The following is a 17,327-nucleotide window of genomic DNA, read 5'->3' as shown; positions in this document are numbered from 1 at the left end:
CTGTTGATCGTGAATACATTAAATTCGTTATCTGATTCCAGATGCCTTTAGCTACGGGAAAAGAGTCACCAACACTTACTCACGCAGTCAAAGTATACATTTAAATTCATTGCACTTTCCAAGCGATGTTTTACTTTCGAACGCTACAACTAACGGTAAGGCTTCGCCGACACGGAAGGAATCAGTAATTACTTTCTTTATTTACCTTTTGTGGTAATGCATAATTTTCTTTCATTTCATTGTTTGAAAAAAAATACAAAAAAGAATGACAAATTTCATTCAAAAATTATATACTAAACATCTCAGATTTACAGAAACTGATCATGTTGAAAGTGAATTAAGCAATTTAATGACAGAGGATAATTCTGATACATGAAATTAGTTTTCACTTTTTCAAAGTAGTTTCTCTGAAAAACTTTTTAACTTAGAATTTTAGTAAATACATAAGATTGATGAATATACCTTAAAAACTTGATTTAAATAACAATTATTTTAAACACTAATAACAGCTTTATAACCTAAATAAATTTTTTTTAAAAATATAAAAGTGATAATTTTACACAGCATAAATAAATGTGTTTTAAATTAGATCTTACTATAAAAAGAGATAAAAAAATCCAAACTTTCAACTAAGAATTATTTGCCAAACAAAATACACAGGTTTTCAATTGCATAAAAATATTTTCCGAAATTTCTACAAATTATATTAATTTTTTTAAAGATTTGCATAAATAATTAAACAGTAAAAAACATTTTATTGCAATATCAGTAATATTCAATTTAAAGATTAACAATCTTTAAGGATCAACGTTAGAAAATCGAATTATTTAGACTGCAAAACTTATAACTTGCTCAAAACGATAACTTTAGCATCTACGCTACTATCATATGCTAATAGTTAATCTTGTAACTTTTAAAAGAATAAAACGTAATTGTTATTTATTTTATAGCTGTTTTTGAATTTTTTTTTATATAATTTCTGAGTGCAGTTATATAGAGTGATCTTTATGGCAAAATTTAATTTCAATTTACTGAAAGGAAATGATTGAAAGCATTACTAAGTACAAAATGAGAAGAATTTGCAGTATTCTAAAATAATTATTCTACAAAAACTGGAATATGAAAAAATAAAAACCCCGAAAGAAAGTAAGGGGAAAAAAGAAACCATCCTGAAGACTAAATCAAATCTTTAAATATAAAGAATGTGGTTACTTTCATAATAAAATTTACTTAATTTAATAATCTGTTAATGATAGATAAAAGAGTATTATAAAGTAATAATTCTGTAAATATAATTTTATATTTAAATTACGGTAAATTTTTGTCTCTAAAAACAAATGCTTGTTTCATTGAAATAATATTTATTTTGATATTAGTCTTGGGTTTGCGAATAATACTAGTCATCTGTATATAATAGTGTTTATAGTGTTATTTATATAGTGTTATATAAACCAATACTCATATATTCAATAACTCATATATTTACCATTATATTAGGTATTGAAATTCAACATTTTTTATTATAACCAAGATTATGTAATTCAAAAAAATGCATAACTTTAATTTTACAGGATTCAAAAATGATATTTATATGGCCCGAATTTTATGCTATAATCATAGAGCAATAAATAGAGCACCGTTCAATAAAATATAAGGGAGGAAAATTCAGAATTAATTTCGCAAAGTGGAAAGAAGATATGTACCAATAAAGTACATGAATGTTTTAATTAGTTTCTAGCCAAAAACATTTTTTTAATACAACAACCAATTTTAATATTAGACGAAGAATACTTATCGCAAAACACGATAATTGCTTATTAGTTTTCACGATAATCATTAACAATATATTTTACTTATACTTCATACTCTGATATTCGGTGAGTGATACTTTGCAATTTTAATCAAGGAGAGTATCCATTTTAGTCCCTCTCCAGTGAAGAATAATATTAAAATATAAGCTGAAACACTATTAGCCTTTTCCATTTTATGCTAATCAATCACTCGATCCATAAGTACGCTTCTGAAGACTTTAAAATGTGTACATATCTTTAATAATTACTAAAATGTGTGCATATCTTTAATAATTACAAACAGGGAATAATCAGAAATATTAATCCTTATTAATTATTCAGTTTAATATTAATAATTAATATAATATTTAGATCGCTCGATCCATAAGTACGTCGGACCATCTGATACAGGGGATGATTTTGCATGGAATTATAGTTAAAAAGAAAACTTTCACTACAGACTTCTTATTTATAAGACAGAAAGAATTAAAGGTGAATAGATGCAACATAAAACAAGATACCTAAAAATAGAATAAAATAAAAAGTAGAAAAAATAAAAATTGTTATTTTTTGTCATGTAATAAAAATTGTAATCCAAGATAGAAAAATCTCTCACGCCTTCATTAGATACTTACGATAAGTTACGACACTTTTCCACATAAAAATTAATAATACATCGCGAAGACGTATATAATATTTCGAAAAAATACTGATAAATTCGAATCTAAAAAAGAATTTAATACCTGAAAACGAATTTCAAATCGTCTTCTAACTCACAACTTCATAACTCGATAGTAAAACATGCATCTCTCTATATGAGCCTTATGGCTGAAGAGATGTAAGTAAGAAAATGGGAAATTAAAATGGTAGAATACGTATTGAGTTTTTGAAAGTAATAAAGAAATATGAATAAGAAAGAAAGTTCAGATAAGATTAGCTATAGTTGGGGATGTTTGATGTAATTTTCTTCTGCTTTCATTGTTGAATGCCGACAAAACGCTTGCGCGCATTAAAAAAATAGGTAAAACTTAATGTACCAATATCGTGACGTCGCAGAATTGTCAAAATAGTATAAGAGCGTAAATAAAGGAACTAAATAGAGAGATGATGAAAAATGCCGCCATCAAAACCATTTGGAAGTGCCAAGATAAGATTGCTTCAGCAATGAAAAATCGAAATAACCTACATCAAGTATAGATTAGTCCTGGGAATTTTTTGTAAATGACTTTTCACTCAAATCAAAACCATCTAGAATTAGCATTTTCCTAATGCTTATCTAGTACTACTTACACGGGGCTGTAATACGTTCGTCGTGTAAAAAATAATCCGTTCCGATCTTTCACTCCTAAATATATTTGGAGATGTATATTCAGAATCTCCAAATTGCCATCGTTTTTAATAAAACTATGAATAGCAAATCTGTAAGAGGTGTTTTGGGAGTGTCCATCAGTTTTTGACTAGTTCAGTCAATCAAGCAGAAAGAAAATGAGAGCAAATATTCAATCGATTTTCGGTTGGAAGAAACAAAGTACTTACTCTCATATTCGGATTTATTTTCTGAATAAAACCTTTCTGTTGAAATGAAAAACTTTATTGGCATTCTTTAAAACATCTATGAGAGAATCAATACCATAAAATATAGTTAAATAAGCAAAAAAAAAAAAAAATCGATTTAGGAATCTGCAATCTTATTCTATTAGTCTTGCAAAGAATTGTATTCCAAAAGTTTTTGACTATTGTTAATCATTATATTCAATACACGTCTCACTCTCCCTTTACTCCCCTTTTTGTTGGAATTTCAGTTCATCCCTAACAACCCTTTTCGTTCCATACTCTCTGAGAAATGGTTCGAATATTTCATGAGAGGGAACGGCAAAAAAGATTCCGAGAAGATTAAGTAAGGGGAAAAAAAATAACATTCTACATAGTGTTTGCAGAAGGTTTGGAAATGATTCATAACAGAACGGCGGCTTTGTCATGTACTGCTGAATACAAATACAAAACGGCGCGTGAAAGCCATAAGAGCTTCAGTGTACAAAATAATGTGTGTCAGGCAAGGCCAAAAAAAAAAAAAAAAAAAAAAAAAAAAAAAAAAAAGGAATATTAAGGAGAAAGAACATAACTTTAAAATTTTCATTTATAATTTAATATTTAATATTTTAAAAAATGAACAATACTTTAAAAAATTGATTATTATTAATCGATTTCACAAGAATGTTATTGAATTCATGTCTAAAAATTTATCGTTTTTTGTTTGGATGCGGGAGAATATTTAATTTGTATTCTAATACATTATTGTATTTATTTCAATTACATCAATTTCCGATCGAAATAATTTGAAACTAATTTTTTTTTTTTTTTTTTTTTTTTGCTATTCGCCGACTACATTTACAAACTTTTGGATTTATAGTATACTATATATATACTAACCTTAGATATGCGCTAATATTATTATTTTCATAATTTTAAAATTTTATTTTAGTTCTCAGCTATCTATTGTGAAGCGTAATCTCATTACTGGTAAGTACATTTAACATGAGCAATCTTAGTCATTAAAAAAAACTTTTTTAGGGAGTATTTTTTGAAATCTATAATTTCAAATTTAATTTCAGAAGCTTGAAAAATCACGATTATAGATTCATAAATAGATCCATGAAGTTCTTGTTGTTGTTTTTTCAATTGTTTTATGAATAAATTTCCAGCAAAATCAGTTTTCAAAATGAATTTACACATGATTGAAAGAATTATCAAAATAAAATTCACAAAGCGGAAGACTGAAATACTTTTATAAGCAACAATTACATTTTTTAACATCTAGGTAGTAATCTAGGTAGTAAATCTAGTAAAATGAAATCATTAAAATTTCATAAATTCTAGTAACATGGATTTTCTACAGTTCTGTCAATTATGCCTAATTTATATCTCAAGTCTATTTTATAATTTTTTTAATAAAAATGTTTGAAATGATAATTTGGTGACGGTAGAATGAACATACCGAAGTTCTGAGATGACCAGTATTTCAAGCATTAAGCACAGAGACCAATCTTTCTGGACCAACACAAGGTCGCAGTAAAGAACTTGAGAATAATTTATTCAAATTTTCAGGTCACTATGATAAATGGTGGACAAATAAACAGCCAACAGCGTTTCAAAAACACGACACAGAACAAGATTCTCATGGAAAGAATGACACGAACTTTCCCATCACTTCTTTAAGGAGCGTATTAGAAATTCAGCTTACATCCAACCTAGTGAAGTCCAAAATACTTCAGCCATTTCGCACGCTATAACGAATGAGTGTTCAAGATGTCTGTCTTCACTTCAAGCATAGAAGAAATGTTCGATTTCAGCTTCATTAAATCTACTTCTGTAGGAAATAATCCTCAAAAGGACACGCGTCCGTCATTGTGCTCATATGTCATCCGTGAAGGAACGTCAACCGATTTTGCACAAACATTTAACGAAACTGGATCGACCAGACTTCGTTCACGGTTCAAAGACATCAGGCAATGTGTCGAATCATAATCGTCTGTGGAAATAAACGACTATTGTGGAATGAGGTACAGAAACCAAGGCCATGTATTAATATTTGATGCATTTAAAAATATACCATTAAATGCTGTTCTCACAGATATTATCTCATCAGACTGTTTAAATATTCTGAAGCAGAGACGTTTCTCATCGCTGAACTGAAACGTTATTAAAATTTGTGTGGCATATTCTATTTGTTGTTTCCGAACATAAAATTCTAATCCTATAATCAATGTGAAAGGCATATCAAAATGGCAGCTATAAGAATTATTTAAATTGATGAAGAACTTTTACTATTTTTCTTTGCAGACTTTTAAAGCCATCTTTCAAAGAACACTCTTTACTCCATACAAAGTAATTAATAAAAATAATTTCACATTACTCACATTAAAGAGCATCATTATTGTGCTTCATCAAATTAAAAGCATTTTGCTAAAAATAACATATTTTGCAAAATGTTTACTTTCTCTGAAATCTTGTCATTTTTAGAAAATATGAATAAATATTCTGGATCAAAATGAAGATTGCAACGGAATAGAAATCTTTCATTACAAATAATAATGAACAAGGAATTAATAAGGCACTTCGAATTTAAGTTTTCAATTTACGAAACAATCAGAAAATAACACAATAGCTAATTAATTGTGAATAATATGCATATAACAATTACATATAATAATAATATTCATAATAATTTGAAACATATTCGATATTTCTTTTCCCAGAGCCTTGACACATAAAATGCATCTCATGATCTTATTTACTCTTCTGAGAGGAACATAAAATCAGATTGAGATCCATAATCGAGAGAATTTATGTATTTGGATTTTAGTGAAACAGGGCATATTTATAACAGGGTATCGAAACCTTCTAACAAACCAGCAAAAATACAGCCGCATAAAACCACGGCTTTTCCCTGAGTTCCGATGCCACAAAAAACCCCAAGAACACGTAATCTATCGCATTAAGCATCGGATTTTAGTCTTCCCAAGGGAAGGATAGGGTTTCTCCAGCAGTCATTTGCAGCACTGGGATTCAAATAAATTTATATGACACAAGCCACGCGCTGTAAGTAGAAAGAGATGGTTAGTGACATGATGGCTGGCGAGCACGGCAAAAAAAAGAAACGAAGGGACAGTTAGCAAGTTCAATCATTAATTTCCCAGAGTCATAAATCAAGTACACACAGAATAAACAATGCACAAGCGGTTCATTTCCCATGCATTACTTTTTTGTTTATTTTAAGAAGTCTTATTTATTTACTAATTAAAAGAAAGATTTTAAACTATTTAAACTTACATTTCCGTCATTTATTTAGATGCTACTTTTGTAATTGGTTTTTGGCTCAGTTTCAACGGCGTAATTAAAGTGACTCTTAAAGTTGTTTTTCCAAGTATTTTTTTTTTTTTTTTTTTTTTTACCTGCTTTATCTGTAAAGCGACATTACAAAATCACTTTTTATTCGGCAGTCTTCAATTTTGTTTCGAACAATTTGTATAGTCGTTAGCATAGGTTTTTACTTCAAAAAGAAAAAGAAAATGTTTTTCCTTCACTGCATTCATATTTCTCTAAAATCTTGTAGTAAAAATTTATACCGATTCATCATAAAGGCAATATATTATACAAAAATGCAATGATTTATTTTTTAACAATGGTTGTGCTTTTTAAAGAGTTTTTGATGAGAAATGCATATTTTTATATAATATTAATTTTTACATTGCTAAATAAATATTAAATAATAATTCTTAATTCTACTGACATTGTTTAGTTTTGATTAGTCTTAAAAAAATGAACAGTGTTTTCACAAATTCTAGAAAATGCAAATATCTCGCAAAATTTAGTCTTATTACAAATTTCAGTTACTGAGTTATGTTATGAGTTTATGTAATTCAACATAATAACAAAAATGCCATATTTTATTTGAATCGAATACCACAGCTTTGTATTTTCATAACCCACCAATGTTTTATATTCAAGTTACAGGGTAATACAAACGTTTTTTTATTTTATTTTATCATTGATATGCAAAAAATACCACTCAAATACATCACATTTCCTCTCATCAAAATATCAAAGTGAAATGTAATCAAATACAGTAACGTAAGAAACTATGATGCAGTCTTTCACACTAACTTTAAAATTTCGTGAAATATATGAATTTATGTACGTGAAACCGATTTTTAAAAAATCAATTTTTCAAAAAGTATGTTTAAACAACTCAGTTTCACATTCTTCAATTAAATCGAAGAATTATTTAAATTTAATATCGTTTTCAATGTAATTAATTATTTAATTCTTTTTAATTAACAAATACAGTTACTGACAGCAAGCATGTTAATGATATACACTTGTGCACTAAGTCACACAGTGTATATTATGTATATTAAGAAATATTATGTATATTTTCAAATGTATATTAAGAAAATAAATATAATTATGTTTGTCATGCTATTGCGCTATCAGATGATTTCATTTCCCTGAATTTTTTAGATATGAAAGAACTCTTTCATAAAAATACTTTCTATAAGCATTTATTGGCATATTTAATTAATAGAATAATTTTACTGACTTTTATTCTAAAATATAAAATACATCCTAAATATTTACAGCTAAAATATATAAGGAGCAATCATAAAAATTCTGTAGAGAGCTGAAATTTGTTTTAAAAGTATTTCATTTATTAGTGATGAAATTATTGTTCCGTTATCCATTTTTGCATGCTGTTCGTCATTCTTTTTATGAATACAAATGTTAGATAAATAATAATGCAAACGAATTAAATAAATAAATTTAGAATGTAAATATTAAATTGACATTAGCAGAAGCGAAGTATATTCTCCAAATAAGCAACCACACACAAAATTATCTTAATTTTTCTAATGTTAAATATAAATTTCCTCTGTCTTCAAATGAGGGATAAAATGCGATATTGAGCAAGCGAAAATTACATAACTAATTACGTAGAAATTATATTATATAATTATGTAGTATGGTAGATTTCAAATAATAAATTGAAAATGATAAATGAAAATGATTGATAAATTTTCTATCTTAAATCTATTTGTTTTCCATCAAAATAATGCGAAATAACAAGAAAATATAATTAACGAAGATTTCGAACAAATGAAACAAGAAGGCTCTCTCAAACCTCATATCAATTCCACATGCTTTTTATCAACATTTTAACTATTTACATTTATTCTTACATTTTGAAGTCTATTTTTTAAAAATCTTTTATCTAAATTCTTTTCAAGACCATATCGATTTTGAAGCACTGAAAAAAAAAAACTAAAATATCTTTGGATATAAAAATGGGAACACTAATTAGGCGCATAGAAAATTTTCTATTATTTTTATACTATTTATTAGGAGCAAAGAAGAAAAAAATTGATATCATTTGAAATTAATTAATATTTAAATAACTTTATTGAAATCACTTGGTTACGCAATTTGATGAGGTTGAATACCAACAGTGAAAAAAAGATAAGAAAGAGTAAAAAGAAATTTTTCAATGTCCGAACAATAAGTAATTGTGCAAAAAAAAAAAAGAAAGACATTTTAGATTTATTCTCCAAATATTAAGCATTTAATTAAAAGACTGGCAGCTGTTTTATAGATCCAGCAACACGACCAAACTAATTAAAGATCTTATGAAAAACCAGACTGTTCCATCATAATGAATGCAAAAATATTACATTTTTAAAAATGAACTAATCTTACAAGGGAAATGTCGATCTTTAAATCCAGAAAGTTTTAATTAAATCTAAGGATACTAAATATCTTGAAAGAAAGATAAAGGTTTTTTTTTCTTTGCACTGGAATTGGAATGTTTTCAAAAGTTATGAGACTTTAAAGGATTTTTTTCTAATTATACATCAACTTTTATGATTCAAACTTCACACTAATATGCATTCATTATTAAATCAGAAATGCAAAAAAGTCAATATTGGGAAAATGAACTAAAATGTAAAAATCAAATAAAATAATCTGTCTTCTCTAAATATTGTAGAAATAATATTATATATATTTAAAAAATTTCGTTTGAAATCTAAAAAAAAACTAATCGACGATGCAATTTAACATTACTATTATAAATTAAGTAAGTTTAATGAATAGTTTTACTTATATTGTATAAAATAATCAGTATTAAAAATTTTTAAAAATAGCCCAAAAATGGTATTTGACAATATTTATGAATATTCCATTTTATTAACTTATTTGCTTAAAGACATGAGTCAAATGTAGATATTAATGAAAGATGTAATTTAAACAGTGGTATTTAAATTTAGAAATGGTTAAAGCTCTAATTAAAAAGGTATATAAATTTTAATCAGATGGTCAGTTAACATCATTAAAATTTAACTAATCAAAAAATAAGAATTCTGGAATTCATAAAAGAACATTAACGATTCTAAAACCAAAATTTACCATGCGAAAAAAATAATACATTGATTTTTCATTGTTAGCATTTCATGTCTCACTATTCCGAGAACAACAATTGAAACCACATGTCCAAGAGGTCGCTGTTCGTTAGTAGCCCAGCCCATATTTACTGACACATGACGATGGAAAATAAAAATCATCATCAGAAAAGTTCAGTCAGGTGGTATAAAAATATCCATGACTATGGAATACTTTCCGGCCACATCCACTCACAGCTGGTATCCTCTCAGTTCAATATCCTTCTCACAGTTCGAAAGGAACACGGAAAAGTTCCGACAGCTGCAATCCCTGTAACAATAGAATAGTTCCGTCACACAGTCCATATTCAGAATTCCTTTTTCTTCAGAATTTCACTTTCAACGAATATTGTTCAATATTCAGGAGAGGTTTCGGAGAAAACTTCTCTCCAAAATGATGGGGGGTGGGGGGAATTGATTGAAGAATATCCTGACAGTTCCTATAAGAAATTCTCTTTTGAACCTTCACTTCTTTAAATTTTGATAGATTCATTTTAAATCCATAATTCTGAAGGAAGACATAAGCATGGATGCGTCTGTTAGCACTCAAGCAGAAATCATTGTATTTAAACTACCTTATCTTAATACAAATAATTGTTGAACGATAATCGTATAATTTTACTTGACGATAATCGTGTAATTTTACAAATTTATTCTTTTTAATTGCTTAAAGGTTAGTAACAAATGCTGTTTCTGTTTATTCTAAATTTTGGTAAGGAAGAAAATGACAAATCTTTCTCTTGAAAGATCATATAGGAAGAAATACAATCTTGATGGTTATTATAAACCACCACACAATAAAGTCATATTCCGAATTCTGATCATTTGCAATAATCCTAAAATTTATTTTCAGGTGTTTTGATTATAATTTAAAAGTTATGATTATATTTCTATAATATATTTCTTTTAAACTCTTTAACGTTTAGTAATAAATAACGAGCTGCTCATTCTCAATTTCGTAACGAAGAAAAATGGCAGATTATTCTCTTGAAACATCATATGGGAGGATGTCATTTAATATTGATGGTAACTACAAACCGTCACACAGCAAAATCATGTTTCGAATTCTCATCATCTGCTAGAACCTTAAAAGCTTTTTCTTTCTAGTTCTTTGAATAGATAGAGTTCTATAATCCCATTCTAATCTTTCAGACTTTCTAAAATTAAAACAAGAAAATTTCTAGGGGTCTTTTGAATCTAAAAATCTAAATTAAGGCTTCTCAACCTATAGTATATGTACCACTAGAGATACACTATATTACTTTTGGTGGTAAAATTTGTACATAAATTTAAATTAATGTAATTTAATAATTACTATTTTTCGCATTTTAATTTTTATTATTTTTTCTTTTTTTTAATGTTTATGATCCAGATACAAACACATTTATTTTACCTTTTTAGTATTCTTGTTAAGTTTTTTATGCCTCATGTGACATAAATTTCACGAATGAATTCAAGAAAGATAACTCGTGCAATTCTAAGTTTCAAAAGATGAATATAAGCATACTGCAGAAAAAAACGCTAATATGTCTAATGTTTTTGGATACATCTCATCTTTTTATCGTATTCAATTTTCATTCATTCTATTAATCAAGAATAAATATAGGCCAATACTGCAAACAGAGCCTGATTTAACACTCATAATTAATGAATATAAAAACCTGACATATCCTAATGATACAGGTTTTTCGTCGCATTAATCTTCATCAATAATAAACCTTTATAATTGTTATTACGTATTTTTATCCTCTACTTATAACATTATATAATACATTTATATTTCATTATGACGTAAAAGTTGCACTTACGAATATTATTGAATAATATTCTTATCGCTATTTTGCATAAAATGTATACTGCATGTTAATATAAATGAAGCAAGATGCTATTTCTATAATCATAATTATGCATACACATACATTATTGTATATGCCTCATGCATGCATATTAATTAATACATACACGGAAGATTAAAACGTTTCAGATAGAAAATATCATAACACTTTCTCAAAAAATAATATCACCCCAATTTTATTTAACCAAAATAAGTGCATAAACACAGAGTATTTATTTAATGGCTAGTTAAACAAATTCAATTCGTTGATTTGGGGTTTGATATAAGAATATATTACTCGCAAAATTACAAACAACAGAATTAGTTATGGAAATCTTAAGATGTATCACCACATCTTATCAGAAGAAACGTGAATTAATTAAAATAATATCTTCCTAAAATAAAATACAAAATAAATGTCAACAGATAAAAAAACCCACATAACATAAAGAATAAAAATCCTGCTTACAGGGAATTTTTTGCAAACTTTCTTGGGAACAGAATGAAATCACAAAAGACAGTGTCGTTGTTTGTATTAGCAAGTTCCTACCTTTACATGCTATCGCGCAGATTGCACCAATTTTTCTAACCTGCCCTACAACCCCAAAGCTCCCCAAAGCACACTGGTCATAGAAAAGGAAGCACTTTGTGCCCCTCGCACGAATTCTTGACGCACCCTCTCCTATCCGGGGGTGTGTAACGTGAGAAAAAACATATGTTCGCTCGCCTCCGAATAAAAAACAGTCGCTTTTTCCTCTAGGGAGGGGTTGCCATAATTTCTTTGCATGTTTTCATGCAGTGAGATTGAAATCTTCAGAGGTGGTGGTGGTTAAACGTTTTATGCAGGGAGATAACGTTAAAAAAAAGTCGAAGGGTTTATGCCTTCCTAGAGAAAATGCATTACAGTTTCAAAAATATTGCATGAAGCAGCTGGAATGAACATAAAGTAAAAAAGAAGGGAAAATACTGTTTTTTCCCCGCAGATTTTTTAAATAATCGCTTCTCTAGATAAATACATATTTATTTATCTGATTCAATGATAAAAAAAAATTAAGTCATTAAGAATTTTAAAATTCTTTAGATAAAATCGGAATGCGATTTTCTATTATGGTATTTAGTTATAATAGTATGCTTATGAGCAGTCTCATCATAAGCATACTATTTAGTTATAATAGTATGCTTATGATGAGACTGCTTATGGCATCATTTGGAAGCAAAATACGGAGTTTGCCTTTTTTTTCTGGAGAAAAGTCAATTACCAAGTTGTAAAAAGAATATTACGGATTTAGTAGGGGGGGAGGGACATTTTGGGTACTTAGGGTTAAAACAGAAGGCTTAAAAAGTATGCTTGTACGCGATTGTTAATACTGTTACAAGACGAATTTTGCCAGAATAAAGAAAAACAAACCACCCTAGTTATCACAAAATTCACTTATTTTACATATTTTCTGTATTTAAGTAAATATGTATTTAAAATTTATATTTGGAACCTTGTGTGAATTTCATGTTGCATTCTTTAGTCTCATAGCAAATGAGGTGACTAGGGATTGCAATACCGGACCAAAATTTCAATACCGGTATTCGGTATTTTTTAAATCTTAATACCGGTATTTGAAATTTTAGAAAAGGAAAAAAAAACACAGGTGTTTCTTTGTTTTATTTGCCAGTTTTGTTAGAGAGTGTAAATATCACAAAAAATAATTTGTAACTTATAAATTATAACAGTATATAATCACAAAAAAGTAAAGGAACATCTTATTTATTTAAACCACAAAAAAAGTGTAAATATCATTATTCAGTCTGTGGTACTATTACAAATTTTTGAAATGTGATCTTAAAAAAACATGATGCATCAATTGTACTGTCATTAAGCCTGAAAATTAATTTTGTGTAAAAATGACCAGCTGTCGAAAACGCTCTTTCGGCATCTACGCTAGCCGGTGGTACTGTTAGCAATGCGCGATATATTTTTTTCAAGTATTTACCTCTAAATCCCTCATTTTCAAATAAATCGATTTATCGTCGGATGGTTTTGGATATAGCTGATTTATTTTTTCATTATCTTCATTGTCAATATCACTCTCACACTTACTCTCTTCTAAGTTGGAATCCGAAGTTTCTATATCCACAGTATTTGGATTCTTCTGTTCTTTATTTTTTTGGTATAATACATCTATTACTCCTAATTGAATTCCATGTGCATAGACAACTGCTGATTTGCACCAATCAACTTTCCAACTTTTTTCATAAATGTTGCTCCATCAGTCGTTATGGATACAATATTTTCTTTCAGGGATAATCCATGTTTCTCTGATTTAGATTTCAGCAATTAATTAAGCCATTAATTAGTAAATTAATTTCGCCTGTCAGGGAGACATAAAAACAAAAACGTATACTATTTTCCTATGTTCGCGATCCCTGAACATATAGTGGAGACAATTTTAAAAATTTCTGTAAATATCGAAAAACCGGTATTTAAACTTTTCAATACCGGTATTACAAAACTGTACAAATGGCTCAAAATACCGGTATTCGGTATCCCGGTATACCGGTATTGCAATCCCCAGAGGTGACTTGCTGTCATTCTACATCAAATATGTTTTTCGATTTAAGTTTGGCGCTGAATTTATAATAAAGGGCTGATCTGCACTACATTTTTTCAGGGCATATAAAAGGACAAAGTTTATGCAGGATATAATACCCGATTTAATTTAGCATATGTCACTGCTTCAAATGTGGAAAATATGATTCAAACATGTAGGAGCTCTTCAACGAAACAAGCGTTAAACAGGACATTTCGGAGGCATTCTAATAAATAATCGAGTTTGATGGTTTCAGAGAGTGGACTTCGGGTTCCACCTCACTTCACCCCAATGGACTTTTACTGGCAGAAATACCTCAAATAGCACGTGCATGGAAACCAAACATTTCAGGCCCTTCAACGATATATTGCTAATATCATATGATTTTCTAGTATATCACATGATATACTATCATATGATATTCTTAACAAATCAGTAATCACATGATTTGCTAAGAATTATGCAATGTGAAATTCAAACAGAACAGTTTGAACACAGAAAAGGAACAAGACAAACAATTGCCACCTCATTTTGGTACATACCAGTATCTGAAATCAAAAAACAAACAAATATGCATTTCAAGTGCTCTGTTATTAACATCAATGCCTCCGAGGTATCTTTTCATACTAAATGGCAATGCTCTCTACAAATTTCTTCACATCTCTCATATCATTTTTCGGGTAAGAAGGCAAATTCTACTACGCTATATATTGTCTCATCTCGTAGGGCATAGCATCATTTATTATACAGTATACAATAGTGCATAGACACCAATTTTGTAACTATAGTTCCAATAGTTCTGAAGATAAGGGAAGGTAAAGGACTTTAGATGCCTTGAGTATACAGCAGAAAATACATGAGTCTGATTCATTAGAATTAAAGAATAACGAACAGTAGCAACGTGAAATTTGAACATGCCAGATTAGTATATATTCCTAGATTAACTATGCTATTTTTAACCTTCAAAATTAATTATTTCTTTAATTAAGTAACAAAAATTAAGCTCAATTTTGGTGTTTTTACTTTGTTTTTTTAAAAATAATTTCTGAAATAACTATTAAACGAAAATTATTTATACATCATATTAAAGGCTAAATAATTGACTTTTTTAATTCTTTAATAATAGTTCCATTTTTTTCTAAATTTTTAATTAATTTTTCAAAATTAGTTTGACACACAATTTGTAACAATGGTCTCTAATGTAGACATTAAATTCAATCCAATTTTATTGTGTCTAAAAATCCTTTTTTCTCTACTCGGGTGTTTCTACTATTGTTAAATTTAGGGTAAAATCATTGCCTTTCTTGAATAATAAATCCAAGAGAAAGCTTTTATTTCCGCTTTTCTAATGTAATATGCATATCTTTCTGTGTGCACGTAGAGCAATCCAAAGACGTTGTTACACTATCATACGATGTTTCATTTCATTTTCACAATTTAATTTTTCTTTATCTGTGTGTAAGGTCATTCAAGGTTACTAAGTTTTGTCTCTACTTAAGAGAAAGATGACATATGGAAGAAAAGAAGGAATATTATGTGATGCGCTTCCGATTAGGCATACAAACACCAAAACGAGTAGAATGATATTTCCAATCATGGCAATAAAAACTTGTAATAAGATTTTTTTTTTGTCATAGCAGTTAAGGTGAGAGAAAAATGGAATTCCGAGATTTCTAGACTCATATTTAAAAATTTGGAGACTTAAAGAAAGAAGAATGCGGTTAGTTGCTGACAGAGGAGAAGGAGGGCGGATATTAACGAAAATTGCAGTAACAAAAAAAATTCTTTTATTAAATGTAGAATACTATAAAAACTTAAATTTGAAAATATTCTTCTTTCGCAATAATGTCGTATATTTCAATTAATGATATAATAAATTTTTTGCTTTCGATATTCGATTCGTAGCTCTGAAATTTAGTTACGGACAAAAACAGTTTACAATTTTTAAATGAAATATTATAAAAAATAGTTTAATGAAATATTAAATAAATACATGAAGGACTTTTTCATCTACGTAATAAATAAATACATGAAGGACTTTTTCATCTACGTAATAAATAAATAAATAATGATTATTTTCTCTACAAATAATAACAATTTTTAGAAAAGTTATGCCAGGATATTACATAAACTTGAGTTACAAAGAAGTTAGTATGGATTTTGTGTAAAAAAGTGTAACATCAACAATTTTTATGGAATACTAGTGAACAGAAATAACATGGCAGATTTTTTATCGAAATACTTTATCAAAATATTTTTAAAATCTTCAATTAGTGAAAGTAGCAACATAAGATGATGTCAAGTTAAAATAAAGAATCGGATAAAAAATACTTTCAAACTCGAATAGAAAGAAAAAGGTGAAAATTGGAGCAAGAGAGGCAACGTGATGTGTACTTTACCTGAAATTTTTTTTCTATGCTTACAATTCAAGTGGGAAAGATAAAGGCCTAGATGTAGTGCGTCTTTTTTTTTTTTTATCAGACTACAAGAACCACTTGGGGATTTATCTCTAGAGCAAAGACATCAATCTTAAAAGAAAAAGAAAGGGAATTTTCCTGCGTAGTAAACTCAAGGAAATATGCAGATTACACACAAACTACTCACAACTATAATTTACGCCAAAAAATTTCAAAATAGTCCATCCAAATCCAAAAAAGTTTTCAGGAAAACACTCAGTAATGCCAGCATTAAGATCCAAGATAATTCGAAACGGACTTTTTTAGATTATTATCAAAATAATGACATTGGAATATTGCAAGAATAAAGATTTTCTAGGAAATAAAACATAACTTTAACTAAAAAAATATTTCAACTGATGAAAAGAAGGCTTAAAATGACTATAAATGCATGAGTAATGTTTAAGCGCTCGAATTCAAACTTCTATCCATTACTCCAACGAGCAGTTTACCTTAAAACAGTTATATTACTTTGGTCGCATCTCCGAAGGCTCTGTAATGTATATCGCTACATCTATTTTTAAACTTTTCTTATTTAACAAATGATTTTCACCTGTGTTGTTTTTCTCCATCGAAATTTCATGATCTCGAATAAAATAAATGAAATTGGCAGACGCAAATTTCGTAGTTTCATGTGCTATTACGAATTTTGAAACTAAAATTCAACAATTTAA

The 17,327-nt window shown here is 28.2% G+C and overlaps 1 protein-coding gene across 3 annotated transcripts in view; it reads right to left on the bottom strand.

Moving 5' to 3' along the window:
• LOC129980989 (uncharacterized) overlaps nt 1-17,327 on the bottom strand; it is a 136,555-nt gene that overhangs the window by 40,026 nt on the left and 79,202 nt on the right. Inside the window, exon 1 of one of the 3 annotated variants that reach the window (XM_056091558.1) lies at nt 2,534-2,552. The exons of the other annotated variants lie outside the window; for them this stretch is intronic. The gene's annotated coding sequence lies outside the window, so the exon portion shown is untranslated. Of the gene's footprint in view, nt 1-2,533; nt 2,553-17,327 lie in introns of those variants that run through there. 3 annotated transcript variants of the gene reach the window in all.

The sequence above is a fragment of the Argiope bruennichi genome, chromosome 8 (genome assembly GCF_947563725.1).
Source record: "Argiope bruennichi chromosome 8, qqArgBrue1.1, whole genome shotgun sequence".
Classification (NCBI taxonomy): Eukaryota; Metazoa; Arthropoda; class Arachnida; order Araneae; family Araneidae; genus Argiope; species Argiope bruennichi.
The sequence above is the reverse complement of the archived record's forward strand: the minus strand, read 5'-3'. Positions and strand labels throughout refer to the sequence as shown.